Source organism: Phalacrocorax carbo, chromosome 9 (assembly GCF_963921805.1).
Source record: "Phalacrocorax carbo chromosome 9, bPhaCar2.1, whole genome shotgun sequence".
Taxonomy (NCBI): Eukaryota; Metazoa; Chordata; class Aves; order Suliformes; family Phalacrocoracidae; genus Phalacrocorax; species Phalacrocorax carbo.
In genome coordinates this window covers 13,449,700-13,470,531 of record NC_087521.1, presented here as the reverse complement: position 1 = coordinate 13,470,531, position 20,832 = coordinate 13,449,700, and the positions used below count along the sequence as shown (strand labels likewise).

General features: G+C 42.5%; 1 protein-coding gene across 2 annotated transcripts in view; it reads left to right on the top strand.

The window, feature by feature from the left end:
• ANGEL1 (angel homolog 1) overlaps positions 1–20,832 on the top strand; it is a 164,693-nt gene that overhangs the window by 98,058 nt on the left and 45,803 nt on the right. The window contains exon 12 of one of the 2 annotated variants that reach the window (XR_010374434.1): positions 7,108–7,212. The exons of the other annotated variant lie outside the window; for it this stretch is intronic. The gene's annotated coding sequence lies outside the window, so the exon portion shown is untranslated. The remainder of the gene's footprint in view (positions 1–7,107; positions 7,213–20,832) is intronic. 2 annotated transcript variants of the gene reach the window in all.

Genomic DNA, 20,832 nt, shown 5'->3' with positions numbered 1-20,832 from the left:
GACTGCATTGCTGATAGACTGGGGTATCACTGAATAACAACTTTGCTATGCTGGGCAGTAATAAAGGAACTTTCCAGTGCTGTCCTCCCAATAGGTACAGATGAAAGAGGTGTGTGCATGATGGGAAATGGGTGGTCAACTGTGATGGAGACCTACAAAGTTGTACAAACTAGTGAACAAGCCTCTAGGTTTCATTGGGTGCTATGTGAAGAAGAAGGAAATACTCTCAAGTATCAAGTTGAATTTAGCAGTAGAATTTAATCTCACTGGATGTGTGGGTGACCGTGAATATAAATGAGATTAGGTGTTCAAGTCCATTGATGGCTGATAAATGGAATGGTTTGAATACAACCTTTGGCCTTATAAACCCCTTAAAGCACTGGCTGCTAGAAGGGTATACCTGGAGAAGGTGGACCCTTTCCTAAGCACCTGGTGCTAGTTGTTGGTGAGACAGGATTTTCAGTGTGATGGACCTTTGGTCTGTCTGTTCTTATGAACTTGACAATGCACATTTTGATATGGCAATCAATGTAAGCTCTCATCTTGAGAATGATGGTTAGTAATGTTAAAAGCTATGACAAGATCTTACAGCAACTCTTCTACTCCAGTCTTCCTTGCTCTGTCCTTGCAGCATTCTGTGCAAAAGTCCAGCTTCCTGCATTCTAACAAGTTAACAAGTACCAGGGCCTAAATGGGGACCTCAGGTACTGCTCTAGAATTGCTGGTAAGGGCTTGCTCAACCTGTGATTATGCATGTCTGCTCCGAACTAATATCCTGCACTGATCTCTGACTATGCTGTGCTTGTGAGATTGCAGTGTTTCAGAGGCAGTTTAAGGCTGAGGTCCTTTCATGTTGATGCAAGAGCTGATGTTAACATAATTTTCTAGAATTTGACAGATGTGTTAATTATATTCCATGTTCTGTAAGTGCTGTTTCTGCAACGCTGGTCACTTTCTGTCCTGATTGTTGGTGCCTGAGTTCTGAAGTAACATGACATATATCTGTTTTAGAGGTGACAGTGTTTTAAAGGGAGGTGAAATGATTCCTATAGATGAATTCCAAGGTCTTTTTGAAATGAAACACTACATGTGCCTAGCAATAGTAGATAATTAGCCTTCTTTCAAACTCCATTTCAGCAACAAAGCTGCTGCCATCTCACCGTTTTGTACACATTTGTGAAGTAAAACAATCAGTATTTAGAAAAAGCACTTATTCTATATCAAAACTGTAAGACATGAAATGAAGCAGCTGGGGGCAAATCTTCTCCAGGCCCCCTTCCTATTTTCAAAAATCCTAAATAAGTTTAAACTTGAAATCTGGTGTTCATTGATGGGCCAGGTAGGTAATATTCAGTCTAGCTCCTGTGACTTACATGGGTGGGAAAGGAAGGGATTGTGGAGCATAGTGAAATTTTTCCAGAAGTCACACACCTCTTTGCCTCTCTGCTTGGGAAGAATGTAAATGTGAGTGTGTTTCCTGGTGATTGTCCAGCTGATAGCCTCTTCGGCATTCCACTGAATGGCCACCTGTCTGCCTGTAATAAATGATGGCTATAAAGGGAAGTGATCGCAGCCATGATATAGCCAGAGGCATTTGTTTATATTCTTATAATATGTATCAGATTGAATAGAAATTATCACTTACAATTGACAAATGGAGAGTGGAGATAGTTGGTGGGGATGAGGAAGCTCAGCCAGAGCTGGGCCAGCTGCAAACTTTCTTTAGTGATGGCTGTCTGCAGAATGCAGGTGTCGAGCCAGCCAGTGATTGATGGTGAAGCTGGAGGCTTGCTTGTGTTAATGATCCACATATCTTTGTATAGCAGCACACAGTCAGAGTAAAGCCTCTTGTTGCTTCTCAGAAAGAATCCTGATGGGTAGAGGCTGCCATTTAGGGGTGGAGTGTGTGCTTAGGTAAATGGGGGCCAAAGCAGAGGACTATTCCTGGGCATTTCTCCAGGAGAACAGTACTGACGTGTTGTGTTGCCCCTCACAGTTTAAGTGGTGTACAAGACCAGGACTGATGAACCTAAGCAGAGTACACCTGGCTGGGTGCCGAAGTGCTGTTATGTTACTGTAACAATAATACTGTTGTGCGAACAGGGGAAAGGGGTATTCCTTGGATCTCTATTAGAGCAAGAGTCTGCCTTCTATGACTGCTTTCTTGAATGGCTGCTACTATTTCTCCCTCTTGTGTCTGTGTAGACACAGGACTTCCTCTTCTGGATCAAGAAGCTGAGTATGTCCAAATGAGAAGCCTAAGAATGATCAGGGCACTGGAAAGAGAGCCAAGTGCATTCAATCTGCAAACAAGATTAATGTTTTAAGCTCCCACTAGCATTTGATCCTTTTTGGCAAGTCTTGGGAGGGATACTGGAACTAAAGAAAAATCTTGGACCAAAGATAGAAAAGCAGTTTCCCAAGACAAGTGATACCATCTCTGTTGCTTGGCGTAAATTTAAAACTAGACTGAACAAATCTGTAGAAAAAATGCAGCTGGTAGGAACGGTGAACTATGTACTCTCTATGAACTGTTTGTCAGGAGAGCTTTTTGGATTCTACATGTGAAGACCTATTCCTGCAGGTATCTGTAGTGATCTGCTGTGTCCTTATTTGCTGTCTGAAGCTATTTGGAGGTGGGGTTGTTGAAAGAAATGAAGTAGGAGTGGCTAAGGAAGCAAAGTGCAGGTGAGAGTGCTGCAGCGGAGGTCAGTTCCATTCATTGTGCTTGCCTCCCATTTTGGTATGAAGGAATAAAGATAGCACCATAATCTATAGATATTTTGTAGAAGAAAAAATTATGGAAAATGCAACAAGCCCTAGCATAGAGTTTAATGTCCTCTCACCCACCTGTTCCCCTCTGAAAATATTCCATATAGGCCCAGCCAGCAAGTGTGTTTGTCTGTGAGTCTATGGGATACAGATATGACTTGAGTGAAAGCTCCATGTGAGAGAGGCCCATCATGTAGCTACTGCCAGGAGAGGGAATAGATTTAGCTATAAGCTGCCTTTGTGCTCTTCATTCTGTTGACTAGAGTGCTGTCTTGTGCCTGATAAGGGAGGCTACCCTCTAATTCTTGGAGTCTTGCCCTAAATATATCTTTTCAGTTTGGTAGAAAACATATGTCCCAAATCTCTGAGAACTCATAACTCCTGCTGGATAAATTCAGGGAGTGCTGCCAGTCAACCCTGTGCAAGGACTTTCAGCTTGGAAAGGAATGCTCCTTCTCAATTTTCTGCCCAGATACTGAATACTACTAGGGAAAGGGTTATATGTCAGTTGGGTAATTCAAAACATTATGAAAAAGTGAAACATTTGAAAGAAGCATCAGTTTCTTTCTGATATGTTGGCTCTACTGATGGCTATTACTTTAGGTTTCCCCACCAGCAGAGGAAGCTATTGGATACAAATGAACTCTCATTTTTCTTATGCTGTTAACAACTAAAAAGCAAATGGTGCTTTGTCTGGCTTGCATGGGACTGTTCTGACTACAGACCCACTGGCTTTGGCTTGCTTCCCTGTCTTAAATTTTATTTCACACCTCATGTTTGTGCAGTGCAAAGTCTTCTCTCCAGAGATCTGGCTTAGATAGAGCATACTACTCACTGCTGCCTGGTCTTGCTAGGACAGACAGTTCCTTGCATAAGTTAATAAATCACATAATGCATGATGTGATCAATACATCCCTTCCATATTGAAATTCCAATAATCAGCTTGCCTGAGCAAGTAGGAGACCAAACCTGGTACATATACACCTCAAATCCTGTCATGTCTATTAACACGTTGCTTTTAGGGAATTTGTCACAGATGCTGGCACTGTAAATTCTCTAGAGCAGTAACTTTTATGTGTTTCTGCTTGTAAATCATCATTCAACAGTATGACATTATTTTTATCCCTGTGCTCAGAATTATGTGGCTGTTTTAGCTTTAATGTCACAGCTGTGGGCTTGTATTCCTAGTTCTGTCACTGACTCCTGTGGCCTGGAGAACTTGCTATTGGTCTCTGTGCTGTACTTTTTGATGGGACAGCAATACCTTCTTCTGAAACCATTCCAAAGTCTTCAGGCAAGAAGAACCACTTCAGTGTTTAGTGAGTAGAACTGCTAGGCTGAATGATAAAGGGGAAACTCAGAAAACCCTTTGCTGGTTTCTTAATATCTTTTATTTGGAAAAATTACACTGTCCTTCTTGTAAAGCTTACAAAAGCAGAACTTTGATACTTGTTTTAAATCTGAAAGTCCTTACAGTAAGAAAAAAAATCCCACCTGTTTATTGACTTAGCTTTACCACACTTTTATGTGTTACATTGACCGGTTCTTGTCCTCTTTTACTCCAGAGAAGCACAGAATGATGTTTTGAGAGGGAATCTAAGGCAGCATGAATTTATCCATTCAAGTCTAGTACTGAGAAGAGGAGGTGATAAATAAAGTACTTATAACTTTGCTTAGATAAATGCCACTTTGTCATGGTATCATAAATAAAATCTGTGCAGTTGTAATAATTAAATTAGGTACTGGCAGCAATTAGGTGTTATATCCTAAATATATTTGTTGGCAGGTGCTGACACATACCTATAATTGTGATGTGTGATGGGGTGGAAGAGATGTCTAAAAAAAATCCTAAACCAACAAAAACACATAACGAAACAACCAACCCCTCCTGATCTTTGGTGGTTCACTTTCTGATGTCTGATGGCACATTACTGATCTGAAGGGCAGTGCTGTTGCATTAATCTGACTGGTATTGAAGTAATAAATTAGTTTTCCTGCAGCTTCAGTATAGCTATGCTTACCTGCTTTAAAGCTTAACTGAGTATTACCTTGCATGTTCTTACTTTGTGCTCTTCTAGTAACCGAAGTTGAGGGTGTTTAATGCCATGTTAATTTGGGAACACAGGCTTTCATTCAGAGGTGCATTTGAGCTATGGAAGCATTTAATATTAAATAGAAAGAGATAACAGACAGTGGCAGCATATCTCACCAGTATATAATACTAAACTCATTAAACACTGTGAACTCATGTTAGTGAAGTTACGGGAGACTCAGGAGACCATGATATATATTGATTATGTAGTTGCAACCTGGGTATTTTCCTATCTCCAAAGGCTTTCCCCTGAGCACACACTGCTCTGTATTGGGTGTGGGTTTTCTTTTTCCAGCCAGGACTTCTGTATATAGAATCCTGTCCTTCACTCCAGTCTGGAAAGTCCTCCCTATTTCGTCAGCACAGATGTATGAAAAAAGCTGTGGAGAATGAGAGGAACTGAAAAGGATCAAATTAGAGTGTAGAGGATAGAGTCAGTGAAGGTGAAAGTAAGTGTGACCTGATAAAAGCTGTTGCAGTGTGGTGAAAAGCAATGGGGTGAGAAAGGTTTCTCAGCATCCTTCCTAGAGAAGAGCATCTTAACTTCCCTTTTGGTAGGGAAGCTTTCTGTCTTTGTCCTCTCTATCCTCACTGACAAAATCCATGGGAACTATGGCAGTATGAAGCCGCTGTAAAAGAATCTAAGTAGCTTGGTGTCCTGTTTGGTAATGGCACTATTGCATACTTCTGTGAAGAACAGCAGTGTTTGGTAATCCAGCAGTTTAGGGGCTTCCTGAGCCAAATGTTTCACATGAACTACTATGTTGAAATCTCCTTACAAAGTCTTTTGTAAGCCTAGGCTGAACAACATCTGATGAAGCAAAAGTGGGAGTGGTATGAATTAGATCTCTTGATCCCTGAAATGTCACAAAAGTGTAACCAAAATACCTTCAGCCAGCTCCAGAGTAGCTTGTAGGGCAGCAGTGTCCTAGCTGTTTTGAGGAACTCAGATTAAAAATGCAAAGCCCATCTTTAAATTAAGTGGGAAGGATTTCAGTGAAACCTTGTGACCTGGAAGAAGGGAGGACCAGAAAACACCGTTTGTATGGGGCATTGTTTCAGACCAGAAGATTCTGAAGTTCTGGCTTGTTTGGTATAGGGTTTGAGTCACAGGAAGAACTAGTTCTCACTTCATAAATGAGTGATTACTTGTCTTGTTATGGAGAGCAAATGTAGCCTTGGTAATACGGTTGCAAAGAGCCCTGCCATCATCTTAATAAAAAGTTTGGATTTAATTATACTAGGGACTCTCCAAATTTTACAGCTTTCTCAGAGCCCATGGCACTCATAGTTCCTATATGAAACAGAACCGATTGCAGTTACCTGCTGTCCTTACTCAGTGCAAGGCAATGATGCTTGGAGTATGGAGGAACATTTATGTGTGAGCGACTGGGCTGAAGATGTACAGTGGAGAAGGGATAATTCCTTAGATGCAGTACTGGAGCCTGCAGACTGTTCTTGGTTGTGTATGTTATATGCCCAAAGAGGAAAAGGCTGTGTACAATCTAACCAACTCTCAACAGGCTTAGACACAGATTCCTGGCAAGCTGATGCAATTTAGGAACACTGGCATCTGTTTTGAAGAAAAAAATAAATCAGAAAGCCATTACTTGTTAGGCAAAGTGATAAAAGCCCTAACAAAGTATATGGGATTTCCTCTTTCTTACAGGTTTAATGCTTGCTCACTCTCCCCTGCCTTTTAAGGAGAATCAGGGATTTGAGTTGCTTTTTGGATATTGCATATGTGCTACTGTCCTCTTCTTGCTTTTTTACCACCTGCTGGTTTCTCTTCTCTGTATCTGGGCCTTCCTGGCTGATGTATACCTGCAGCATGAATGTGAAGGTGTGTAGCTCTGGCACAAGGCCATCCCCTTTCCCCTCTTTACCCCCATAGCATGTGCCAAATATGTTAAGAATCAGTCAAGAGGACTGCTACAAAAATAATAGCACTGGCATTATCTCTGCTTCTCCTACTCCCCTAGGGCTCCCTGTGCAGCATTTATGTGTTCTTCTTAACAGGATGGTGATCCTACCTCCCTCTATGGTGCTTGGAAAAATGGTCCCCCTAAGTGATGTTAGACCTTTATCTCACTCTTGAGGTTTTTTTTCCTCCCACTATCTCAGCTATGTACTTATTCTCAAATTTCAGTGTAGAAGGTGACTTCTGCATTTTGCTCTGTTGTGGTGGGTAGGGCACAAGAGGACCCTGGAGCACTGATGTTCTCTTTCCTTTCTTTCCCTAGAGATTCTGCATGCAGGTGACTCTTCTTCCCATACAGGACTGATGGCACTTCCCTCTAGACACATCAGTGCTGCCCCTACCCTGGACTGCTGGATAGGAATGAGAGGTATAACATCTCTGGTCCTCCTTCTATAACAACTTTGCCCCATGTGAGGGGTGTGTCCCACAGCAGTCTATCTCAGCATACCCTTAGTGGATAATTATGCTCTGGAGCTGACTTCTAACAGTGATAATTACCTTCCCTGTAGTTTTCCACTAAGGAACCACCATGTGTTTTAACATGGCTTAATGAATTAAGTACCCCATGTGGCATTGGTCTCTCTCATTGTGCTCGTTCCAGGGGGATGAAGGAAACTAAGCATTATGATGGGAATTGATAACAACTAGTTGGAGCAACATGCAGACCAGCCAGCTCTGTCCACTAAGCAAAAGTGTACATTCACTCTGCACTGGATAGCTTTTGGGTCCTGACTTGCAGCCGCTACCTCATGACACTGGGCAATGCTTCCTGTCCTCCTTGCCTCTTTCCTTTTCACTTTGCCGCTCCCTTCTGCCTACCTGAACCAGTTCTGAGAGGAGAGAGCTAATAACACAATAACTCAGGGTGGGAATCTTTCCACTGCACCCTTTCCCCACCCCCACTCCTGTCCATACAAGATTGATAATGAAACCGATACCTTTCACCGGCGTAATTTTCATATTTAATGAGCGTGACTCAGAAACTATTACATTAATTAGTCAAATCCCACAAACCGTTAATGGTGCACGCAGTAATTAATATTGTATTCAATTAAAAGCTGACCTGTTTCAGGTGCCTTCCCCTTGTTTGGGGGGCTCTTTGCAGACAGCATGTGTTCCAGTGCCTGAGGCCAAGCCTTTTATTTTGTTCCAGTGGTGGGCAAGGGAGGTATTCTTTTTTCCTGTTTTGCTTTTATGGGTTTTTTCTCCATGAACATATGCTTGTTTCTTTCCCACCCCCCCCACCCCACCCCCCAACTCTGAACGTGGCTGCTCTCACTATACAGACAACCTGCTTGCTGTGATTTATGGGTTAGCACAGTGCGGGGCTCACAGACTGGAAAAATTCCAGTTTACACAAGAATTCCCTGAAAAATGAGCTTGGTTAATTTATTTCTTTCATTAACGAGTTTGAACTGTGAGATAATCTTTCTAAAACCCACTACCCTCGCCTTCACAAACCCCAAGAAGAAAAAAGGGCCCCTGTTCTGCTTCCACAGGGCTCAAATTCACATCTTAACTAGCTATGAAGAAAAATGTCAAAACTTACTTCTGAAATGTCTTTAAGGAGGTGGGGTTTTTTCTCACCGGAAGGTGAGAGGTGGAGGTCCTAGATCCTAATGTTAATGTTTCAGACCTGCTCGTCTGAGTTAGCTCATGGCTGTATCCTGCTGAAGCCTGTGGGTTAGCTGCTCGTTGGTTCTGTGGGAGCAGGGCACAGTCTTTAAGCTAAGCCTTTGTGTCATAGCAGCTCCCTCCTATTGAGCTGTGGTTCACTGGTTGCCTAAGATCTACAAACCACATCCAGTAGTTTCCTGTGCTGTTTCCTCCTGTTCGGTAGGAGGTGATGAGTTGTACATAGGTCCTGTCCTGATGCTGATCTTCTGTCTGATGTCTGCTGATCTGAGGACCACTGGATACAGTGACCTCACAGTTGGGAGCTGTTGCTTCAAATCAGTTTGGGCCATTCCACCAGAATTCACAACAGCTTTTTGTGTGTCACCTGTGGCTTCTTTCCCCCTCTTCTTTTTTCCCCTGTTGCCCTGGTTACGGTTATGATCTCCTTCCAAGTGCTCCACAATACCTCTGTTCCATGCTGAATGGCTTGCAATACGCTAGGTAATCCCTTCAGCAGATTCAGAGACCTTGTCTGGACTCTCCAATTTTTCTGTGTTCTGACATGCAAGGGGGCAGTACTGAATACAGCCCTAAACCTTCTCACTGAAGTTGAAAAAAGAGGATTTATTGTCACCCATCTGTCTCACAAAAGTTGTGTCTGTAGATAAATATTAAAACAGCAATTGTAATAAAATCACCCTGCTTGCTTTGGTATCTGCTCTGACCAAAGGCTTTTCCACTGAGTCATTTCTCTCTAACCAGATCTCTTGGTTTCTGTTACCATATTGCATTGTTTTCCACTACAGATAAATATTTTACTATTCATACTAAGTTTCTGCAGAACAGAAGGGAAAATATGCTATTGTTACAAAGACTTTGGATGAGAAACACATGAAATATCACTGATTTCTTCGTAAATAAGTGTAGTCATCTTTTAAGAAAATAAATTCTTCAAAACAGAATAATACAGATGCTTTGTAAACATCTATTATTATCCTTTAAATCAATAGAATTTACTGAGAAGGAGTGTCACTTATTATCATTAGACTTTCACAGAAAATTTAGGAATGGTGTCCACATATTGATGCCTGTTCATTAGTCTAACTAAAATGTTTATATTTATGTAGGTTTTGCCACACTTATGATGTCTTTCAGCCTTTTTTTTTAAGCTTGTGGGCCTCTAAAACACTTTTCCATGGATGTGTGGGGTCCTGTATAGTGACACTGAGCCTCCTGACAATGGGATTGCTTCTTGTAGATTTCTTTTTTGGTTCTATTGCAAGTATTTTGAGGAATACTGGTTGCCTGTAAATTGCAAGACGAAAACTATTATTGTGGACGATGCAGGCATGCAGGATTTTACTTAATGTTGTGTAGAGCAGGAAGAATGTTGCTCTTTCTTCCTTGTCAGGAATTATATATACTGTATTAAATACCTCAAAAGTACCAGCTGAGTAAAGTATTGCTACTTCTTTTAACCTGCATATGCTTCCTTTGGAAGGGCAGGTATCAAGTGGGGATGGCTATGAAAATGAATGGCTGACTGAAAGTGCTGATATGAATACTGGTGTACTCTGAGCCACTACCACTCAGTTTTCACTGAGGGTCTGGAAATGAGGCCTGCTCAACAAGTCAGTGGGCTGTCCACTGTTCTGCCCAGTTGGCTACACATTGCATATCGCTGCTGTGGCTGGCACTGCAACAGTGCAACACAGTGAGTGCCTTTGGGCTGGGTGAGTACTGAAAAATATGGCATCTCCCACAGGACCATGATAAACATCCTGTGGTTTTGAGATTGCAAAGGTTAGGCAAAATTTACTTGCACACTACTTCTGTCCTCTGGCCTCATCGTTGGTTTGAGTTATGCAAACTGGGAATGGACTGTTCAAAATGACTGAATAGAAGCTAGCTTGGGAATTGTTATCTAACCTCCATAGGCCTCTGCAGTGCAATGTTTATGAAAAGCTGATGGGACATGCTGACTATTTAAAAAAATAGAGGCTGTATTCTTGTACCATAGTTGACAAGTACCTTGACAAGCACATTGCCAGGTACAAACACAAGTTGTCTGAGAAGCTGCAAGTTTAAGTGCTAAACACATTCATACAGCAGGCAAGGGAAGAGCATGCATTTTAATTCCTGCATACCCCTTAAATGTGACACAGGTATTTCTTGGACAGCTCACTGGGTTGCTAGCTGACAAGTTGGGCCCTCTGTATTCTTTTCCTTCAGAATGGTTTGCTGACAAAACAAGCAAGACCTTCCTGCATGTTTGTATTCTGTAATGTAGTGACCATTTTGTTCATATTACCTGCCACGCATTGTGTTGAACAGAGAGATGAATCTTTGACTTGGAAGGTTAGCTTACCTCGCTTCCTTACATTACTATGCGGACCATGTGGTTTGAGGAAACCAAGTGAAATTTCTGTTATTTTCAGGAGCTGGAGTCTTCCTCTAAGGAACTGGTGTTGTTTGCTGGGAAAAGGCAGGGCAGAGCAAAGGTGAGTGCATACTGAAGCTGAGCTCCTGTCTTTCCTCTAGAGACTGAAGTTAATGGGGTGGCATGTGGAATCCTCCTGGTGCAAAGCTACACGGTCACCGAATATCTGGCAGTTGTTTTTCTCCCATCATTAGGAAGCTTATTGTGCCTAAATGAAGGAAAGTCTGATTTTGGGGGGAGGAACATGAAAATGTACATACTATTTAACAGGAAAACCAAAATAATTGTCTAAGTCTCAGTCATTGTGCTTAACTAGTTTCAGTCTAAGGGTAAGCTCTAAGGTGGGCAAAGATAGGTGCCTTTGATCATGTTGTGTTAAAGTGTGGACGATAAGGCAGCTAAACTGGGAGGATAAACCTTGGCTTGAGTATCGCTTGTTAAATTTAGGATGGAAGAAGAGAAAGAGCACTTTGCATATGAGCTTCTTATCCTTCTTATTTAGAATAAAACTGGATTCCTAGGACAGGCCCATTCCTTTAACATAATTTGCAAAGGAGAACAAATTCAAATAAAACTAACTGACCATCCTGAGGGAAAGTCAGAGAAATAAAATGTGATTCAGCTCTTCTCCTGCTAAGGAAAAAACATTTCTAGATCAAATGACATTAGGACAGTAGATGTCTGCATTTCTTCTTTCTTTGTGGAAATGCCTTCATTTAGTTTGCTAAAATATTGCCATGAAGAGCTGAGAATATTACTTTGCTGAGTAACTAATATGGAGACTAGATGAAAACAAATGATCTGGATACATCTACATTTTATTTTTTAAAATCTTTATCAATTAGTCAACCACAAGTGATTGGGGTGGACAGATTTATAAAAACAGGAAGGGACAAAGAACCTCACCCTAGAATAAGGTACCGGGCTGACTCTCTCATACTAGTTTTCTCTTTAAGTGGCTTTCCTTGCTGCGACATCCATTGAGGTCTAGCTGGCCTGTGGCTGCTAATCAGTGCCCTTTTCAGTCAATAAGTCCTTCAGACACCTGTGTTTCCTCACTGGGTCTATCTATAGGGAAAAGGGCATTTTTCTCTGCCACTATAATACGATGCTGAGCTCACTGTAGTTGAGCTTCTGGGCTGGGTTTCACTGACATAATCATTTCTGTAAACCTGGCTATAATATGTCCATACTTACAGGCATGTAAATACAGACAAGAATGCTGAAATCTGGTTATGCACAACCATGAGGACACTCTGTCTGAGACCATAATATTTCTGTTACTAGTTCAGTATTTTCAGCAGAGCAAATCTACAGGTAAAGAACTTAATACTAACAGTCCTTGGCCTTTTAGGATCTTTCTTTCTCTTTTTTGTGTTTCTAAAAAGAAATTATCTCTTCTGTGCCAGCTCCAGCCATTTGATCCCTGGCTTCTTATAAAATATAGTTCATTTTATCAGTTGCTTTTTTTCATTGCTTCCATGGCTCACAGCCCTTTGCCTGATATCTGCCAAATCTTCTAGCCCCAAGCCCAGAGACTTCTCATTCACTTTTTAATTTTTCTTTTTTCCCTCCCAGAGACTGAATGAGTAACTCCTTGGCTGGTGCCCAATTTGTAGCTATGTGGAAGCCTCCTGGTTTGAGAGTACCTGCTTTATTACATATTTACATATCTTATTTCATATCTAATGTGGACAGAGGCATTGTCTTGGCTTTTACCAAGACTCCTGCAGGCAAAGTTTTGGCCTGATGGAAGATGCCTGAATGTGCCCTACCTGTGAGCATTCATGTACACCATCATAATATGCTTCACTTGTTAGAAAGGTTACCCTTTCCTTCTGTTCCACTTGAGGATCCTCTCCCTTCATCATCTCTGTTGCTACACTTTCATCATGCCCTAGAGCAGCTGCTCGGTTTCATTGTGCACTCCTCTGGGACATTGCCTGTCCATTCTGCTTGGAATGGAAGTCATCAAATTTGTGTCACTGTTTGGGACGGAGACAGGATTGTAATGAAGGAAGTAGTAGTCGTGGTTCAAAGCATGTGTAGTTCTCTTAGTTCAATGGAAAAATGACTGGGGAAGTGCTGGGTGGTGGGTTTTTTTGTTTTGTTCTTGTGCATGGTTGTGTAAGGAAGTGTGGGTTGGATGAGTAGACAGAGAGATGGATTGAGAACTGGCTCAACAACAGAACTTGGAGGGCTGTGATCAACAGGGCAGAGTCTGGTTGGAGGCCCATGACTAGGGGTGCTCCCCAGGGGTCTGTGCTGGGTCCAGCCCTGTTAAATATATCCATCAATGACATGGACAAAGGGATAGGGTGTAACCTCAGCAAATTCACTGATCATACCAAGCTGGGAGGAGTGGCTGATACACCAGAAGTCTGTGCTGCCATCCAGCGAGACCTGGACAGGCTGAAGAGCTACTGGGCCAAGGGGAACCTGATGAAATGCAATAAAAGCAAGTGCAAGGTCCTGCACCTGGGGAGGAGCAACCCCAGGCACCAGTACAGGCTGGGGGCTGAACTACTGGAAAGCAGCTCTGCAGAGAAGGACCTGGGAGTGCTGGTGGACAAGCTGACCCTGAGCCAGCACCGTGCCCTTGTGGCCAAGAAGGCCAACGGTATCCTGGGCTGCATTAAAAGGAGTGTGGCCAGCAGGTCGAGGGAGGTTATCCTCCTCCTCTACTCTGTCCTAGTGAGACTGCATTTGGAGTTCTGTGTCCAGTTTTGGGCCCCCCAGTTTAAGAAGGACACGGAACTGCTTGAGCAAGTCCAGCGGAGAGCTACCAAGATGATCAGGGGACTGGAGCATCTCCCTTATGAGGAAAGGCTGAGAGACTTGGGTTTGTCCTGCCTGGAGAAGATTGAGGGGGGATCTCATCAATACTTACAAGTATCTAAAGGGTGTGTGTCAGGATGATGGGACGAGACACTTTTCAGTGGTGCCCAATGACAGGAGAAGGGGCAATTGTAACAGGTTTGCAGGCTTCTTATGCACAAAGTTCACCCCACACACAATATTTAAAAAGCACAACAGTATTTATTGCTCTAGTATAGCCTTGCATAAGCAGTTACTAGCATTTTTTTCTCTTTATGACAGTCTTACCAACCCGACTACTACCAGTGAGCAGGAGAGTGACCATTAGCAGGGTCATCATGGAGCAGGGAGATAGACACGGCACCTTCAGGGCGTCCCCTGTGGTTTGTAGAGCGTGCGCTGTGTCTTCTCTCCTCTCTCCACTTTGAGCCATGCTTTTTTATACCCTCAGCAGATTCAGTGGAAAAGTACTGACTAGACACTGCCGCACGCGTGGCCAGCGCATGCAACAAGGCCTGCCAGGTGCGTGCTCTGCCAGCTAGCAGCAGCCCCCAGACTGCAACAACATATTGTTCAATAACAATTCTCATAGTTCCCTTCTTCAAGGTCGTGTTCTCAGAGCTGTGTTCAGCTTGTTATTTTTCTGTTGTGGCCCTACACAGACCATCATCTAAAATCCCTCACACACAATGGGCACAAATTGGAACACAGGAAGTTTGACTTAAATATGAGAAAAAACTTCTTTACTCTGAGGGTGACAGAGCAGTGGAACAGGCTGCCCAGAGAGGTTGTGGAGTCTCCTTCCATCCTTTCCTGGAGACATTCCCAGGTCAAAATTGTCTCTCACCTTCATCCTGGGACCCTCTCCCTTTGCTTCCATGATTACCTTCAGCTGTTGCTATATTCATCTCTACCAATACAGATTGATACTAAGGCATTCCATTTCTCTCAGAGACCTAAGCGAGAAGTAACTTAGATTTAAGAGACCTTCCTTTGTAGCCCATCGCCTTGGATGGGACATCTAATGGTGGCAAATGTAGTGTCATCCAGGATTAGCCTTGGAAACAGATGTTTGCCAGCAGCCTCAAGCACAGCATAATATGGCATGATCTTAAACTTTCTAAGAACTGTTTTGATACCCTAAAGATGAGAATCCTCACATTATTCCTGTTTAGTCAATGGTGGATGTATTAAAGAGCACAAGATTTGGCTTGCTGGACATGGATACCTTTCAGAAAGCAGGAGAAAACAGCACTTTTCTGTTTGCAATGCCGAAGAGCTGCTTGTGAAGATGGGTATTACCCATGCATAAGGAAAGCAGTTGTGAACTCTGTGCACCTGTGTCTCTGTGTATATATGTGCGTGTGTCTCCATTTCCAGCACAAGAGAGAATCCAACAATATTTCACCCAAATGAGAAATGTTATTCTGCAGATTAAAGCCACGCAGTGCCTAGTTTTGTCTTTATTTATGCCTTTCTATTTCCTTCTCTGCTGACATGGGTGCACATGCCGGGAAGCACTGAAGGACATAATTGGCGTTGTGAAAAATTATTGGGAAGCCAGGACGTTCCCTTGCAGTGATCCCCCCCTTCTCTTTCCCATCTGTCACCATCTAATGTGACAAAGTTTTTATCGGGCATTGAGGCAGAGGAGATTAAAAGTAAATACTGCAATCAGGAAGCAGCTGGGGGGAAAATGTAACACATTTCACACTAAGCTGAACAGCTCATCAACTTAGCCTTGTATATCTACGGCAGATGAGAGGGAGGGAGGGCTGCAGGGGGATGGTGTGGTTCAACATGCTCCTCCACACTGGGAGTCTGAAGAGGATCGTGTGTTTTCCTATACAAATAAGATTCATGTTTTCTGGCCCTTGCTTGCTTTGGGAAGGAAAAAACCTCAGGAGTGCAGCAGTTTTCCACTTGCTTCTGTAACAAGCTAATGTAAAACACTCTTTCCCAGGCCCTGATTCATATATATTTTTGGACTCCCTTCCTGCTTTAGTGATGATCCTGGGTACTGTCATCTTCTGTTCAGCTCGGAGGATTTTACCAGACATGTAGCTTTGGCTGCTGTGGGCTTCTGTCACACTGTCCCTGGGGAGCTGCAGGATGGAAAGTTTGTTGGCTGAGTGGGAGGCACTATGTACAGGCAGATACAATGATGTTTCAGGCTCGTGGAGCTGGACATTGAGATCTTTGGTATGCACCATGCTGAACACTGTTATATTCTGTCCAGACTGATCTGCCTGCAAAGGCAAAGAAACTTGAAAATTTTATGCCACCTTGCTTTATTCTTATTTCTGTATAAAAATTAAGGTCTTTGAGCACTACCAGTCATGTCGTCTTTTTGCAATGCTCTTAAAAGCTTTTGCTTTAATTTCCAGAACTGCTGCCTGTCGCTTCTTTCTTTTTTACAGTGCTGTTATATTGAGCTCAGTGCTGGGGAATGAGGGTAGACTGATGTATGTGAAGGGCTGTCAGAATCTTCTATTTATCCTTGGGATAAATTAAGCTTTGGAAAGTGATGCAGGCTTCCCTGGCATCCCTGCCCCCATGAATGTGTCTTCTGCTATGGAGGGATGGGATATTCCTAGATCAGGAGAATCTCAGTCTCCAGGATTTTTTTGGTCCTTGGCTTTGCAGCTGAGTGCCAGTAGGAGTCCAACTTATGTCATTTATGTTGGCATTTCTTGTGAGATGGAAATAGATTTTGCCAGGAAACAGGCTCTGGCCCTGTTGCTTTAACTAATTTACAGTTGCTTTCTGGTTTTTCTTGTCACCTGTTCTTCAATGTTGATGAGATGACCTGTCATTGATAGCAAGTTTTCTAAGCATTAAAAAAAAAACATATAATCTTTCCAACTACTTGCTGAACAGTTAGATTGGACAGTGTCTCCTCACATGGGGTGAAATCCTTTTCCTGTGCTTGGTAATTTTCCAGTGTTTCTGAAAGTACGGAGTTTGTTTCCCTTCTAGTCTGATAGCCTTGGTTCCAAGGTAAGTTATTGTCACTTTTTTTTTTCTTTTTCTGGTGACCTTCAGTCTCCTAGCACTCCTGGTGCAGCTGTGGTAGGGAGACACCTGGGTTGGCATCATGTTGCCTTTTGGTGGTGCCAGCCTGGGGCTATCCAGCTAGAAGAGCTTGGTCAGGTTGTGGAACCCATGACTAGGAGAAACTGCATTCCAACCTCAAACAGTAACTATGGGATTATTCTGTGGCTTCTCCAAAGCTTACAAATAGCAGATTGTAAGAATTTCTTGCCATTCTGTCAGTCCCTCCTTATAAATATTCACGTTGGCTTTGATCTCATGAGTTAGTTGTTCTTTGTTGGTTATAAAATCCACCAAACAGGACATTTATGGAAGTGCATACTTTCTCAACATTTGGTCGGCAACAAAAGTGGAACCTGTAATGTCTTCCAGTATTAACTTAAAAATCCCTTGCCACTGGATGGCCAACAATGTGTATTTTGTCTGTATAACAGCATTTACATTATTGGCTAAGAACACTGATATCTCCATAGCATGAAAGGAATAGGGTAAAGATTTAAAATAAGGCAAAGGGTCATTATTATACTTTTTCCAGTATCCCTGCATTATGAGAAATAGGTAAGTAATTGAGGGGTTTTTTTCAGTAGCTCATATGAGCTCAATAGCTGCTTGCTAGTGTTTGGCAGCTAAATTATGATGAGGCTGTCTGCAATAAGCAAGTACCCACCCTCATTATGGAACTACTCATTTGTTCTCCTGTTGATGCGGTTACATGTTTTATCTTAGGTCTGTGGGCCTTGGTCTGCTCTTCTGTGTCACTGTTTCTCCAAACATATGAAGGCCACTGTCATCTTACAGACCAGAACTGGTAGTCTTGCTCTTATTCTCACTGCCCGCCTATTGACATCAAAGCCAGAAGAAGAAGGAGCCACACTGACATGCAGAACATAAGACACAAGAAGAATTAAACAAGTGAGGGAGGGTCTTGGGAAAAGTGCTAGATGGGCAGAAGAGTGTGGCAGGAAGGATCAGGCTGGACCTTGAAAACCTCCAAGGATGGAGATTTCACAGTCTCTCTGGGTAACTTGTTCTTCTGCTTGTTTATGGTGAAAATGTTTTTCCTTATATGCAGTCAGAATGTCCCTTCTTGCAATTAATTCCCACAGTCTCTCATTCTCCTGCCATATACCTCCTCTAAGATCCTGTCTGTATCTTATTAACCTCCTTTTAGTTATTGGAAGGTTGCTTAAGGTTCCACTCTTGCTAAGCAGGCCATTTGTATCAAAATGTTCTTAGTTTTCTTGCTTTGTGGATGCAAATTCAAAGCACCTAATGTAAAGTTGAAGATGAAATTGAAGAATTTGAATTGCAGTAAAAATGAACTGAAATTTAACCACACAAAAGTTGTGAAACCTAGGCTGATAAAACAGGCCTTCATCACACCTGGTGGTCCCCTAAAATGAAAGAATATGTCATGTAGGCTTTAGGCTGTACCCCTCACCTTGCAGTTCTTTAACACCATGCAGATGTTTTGAAGATAAATTTCTTAGTGTTTATGACATATCTAGGTATTAGAGGGGAGATGTTCAAGAAAAAAACTGATACTCCACTTAAACCCAGTGCTAAATGTGACTGTTCATTAAGTATGACTGAGGTCCACACTTAAAATATAGATGACAAATGGAAATACAGAAATGCTACCCTGTTCACTGAAGTGGGAGACCAGTCTTCAGAGTGGTTAGTGGGGTCTCATGCCCCAGGTGAGCAGTAGGGGCAGGTGCCCTGCATCTGACTGGCCTTAACTAACATCTACAGTTGGGCAATGCTTTTGTTGCATTCTCTCTGCCTATACCAGGAAATTTCTAAGGCTTCCATGTGCTTCATCATCCCATTTGCCATGACATTCACCGTAACCTCTTTCCACTGAGATCAAATGGGCAGGATATTAATTCCAGGGGGAGATAGGAGGACATCTCTACCTACAGCCTCCTTAAAACCTCACTCACTTGTCTGAAGGATTTTACTGGTATTGGTATTGGGCAAGCTGCTAGAGCTGACCAAAACAGAGATGGGACATGCATCACTGAGGGACTGGCTGCAGCTATATTGGCCTGAACATATTACGAAACTGCTGGATAAATCCTATGCTTCCTGTGTGATTCCGCTCCCCTCCCCCCATCCCAGGAAAGCATGTTACATGGGGCCTTTCAGGCTGATGCTGTCAATCCTGCTGCTAGATTTATTTTACAAAATACTCATGTCTTCAAGAAGGAATTTCTTCCTGTCTTAACCTTTGTCATCTTCTTTTTTGAACTGACATTAATAAAGAATTCGGCAAACAGTCCGTAACATAATAAAGGAGGGAAGGTTTTGTTCTCTCTTTCTACTTTTTAACTGTACTTACCACTGTAGTATGTCAGCATGGTAATTCTGATAGGCCAAGAAAGAAAAGACAATGGTCAAAACCTGAAAGTCATATGTAATTTTAGCGCTAGATCGATGCCTTTTACCTTCAAATATCTGTAACGTATTTCTTTTTGGGTTCCCAGAGAACACATTTAGATTAAAATCCCTTAGGAGTGGGCCTTTCACACAAGCGTTGAATAACTTGACGTGACTGTCTTTGATCAGTTTAGAACCAGCATTGGTACTGCAGCCATTTAAGAAGTGATACAGCAGGGAAAAAAAAAGGTGCTGGGGAGTTTTTTCAGCTTACACCCATGGCACATTGGTAAGAGCCACTGTTGGCATCTCATTTTCACAGGCACCACATTTATTTGAGAATTTCTGCATTTGTTTTTATGCATCTCACTTAACTCTCTGCCAAAGTCATGGAGGTAGAGATGCTCTTGCTCCTTTAAAGCTTTTAGACTGAGTGGAGAATGTGGAAAAAATACTCGAGGTGATTATCTTTTGTCTCAGTCATGAATTCCCTGCTTCACTCTGTATCCCTCAGGCTTGGGAGATGTGAGGGTTAGATTCCAGATTTGGGACTCCCTTCTGCTAGTCATCAAGGTGGGGACTAGCAGGAGTTGCTGAAGCCAGGCACATACCTGGTGCATTTCCTTCCCCACCCCAAGTTAAACAGAGGAGAAGGCAACTAGGTAATTTGCTTCAAAACATTAGTGCAGAGCACCATACTGTGGCTAAAATTTGCTCAAAATTATTGCCAGGAAGGTTGCCTGAGCCTTCCTCCTGTTTCATTCTGCTGCATCCCAGAAGAAAGCCATGCAACCTGTATTGATGGCTCCTGATGTTCAACTGCTAGTAGCTTTCTGTTTAATAGTGGGATTAAAAAAAAAAACAAAACCAGAAGGAGCTGATTGTTTTTAGCAGCTACTGCCTCAGGGTGCAGTCATGAGCAGGCAGGCTCAGCCCTTGTGGTGTCCTCTCCAAGGAACGCTTTGCTGCAGGAAGCCCTGTTAGTAGTGCAGAAAGTAGCACTTTCCCAGGGTTATGTGGATGCTTTGCTGCTAAAGATTCTGCCTTTTGGATAGGACATAAAACTGAGGTTCTGAACACTTGCATATTTTTATAAGTGTTCCCTGACTCTCTCCTAGGTGTATTATAAAGGGTGCTTGTGCTTTGTTTGGGCAATACCAAGTACTGTGATGAAGTGCAAGTAACTCAATGGGATTTATACGAGCTTATGAAGCGGAGAATAAACCCCATAGTTTGCACAGTAAATCAATTTGTAAAGCGCTTTGGGATCTTTCTGGATGAAAGGCGCTATATAAATGTAAGCCATGACCATTCATCATTATTGAATATGAAATAGAGATATACACTCTATCAAGCTAGCAGCAATAGGCTTGGGCTCATGATTGCTCACAGGGCCCAATCAATCATCGGATCACGACATAATGCAGCTAGAATAAAAAAAAGAAAACCCACAGCAAATCATTCCAAGCAATGCAATTAATGGGCATCCAGTATAAATAGTGATCTCAGTCAGGGAGACAGGGCTTTTCCTGAACAGTAGGGTTGATGCCAGAGCCATACAGTGTGAAAGAGAGAATTACTAATCTAGTGTTAGCAGTGAAAGGAAAGATTCCTCACCAGCAGTATGCCATACAGATATTCACTACAGCTACACTAAAAAGACACTGTGTCTATGGT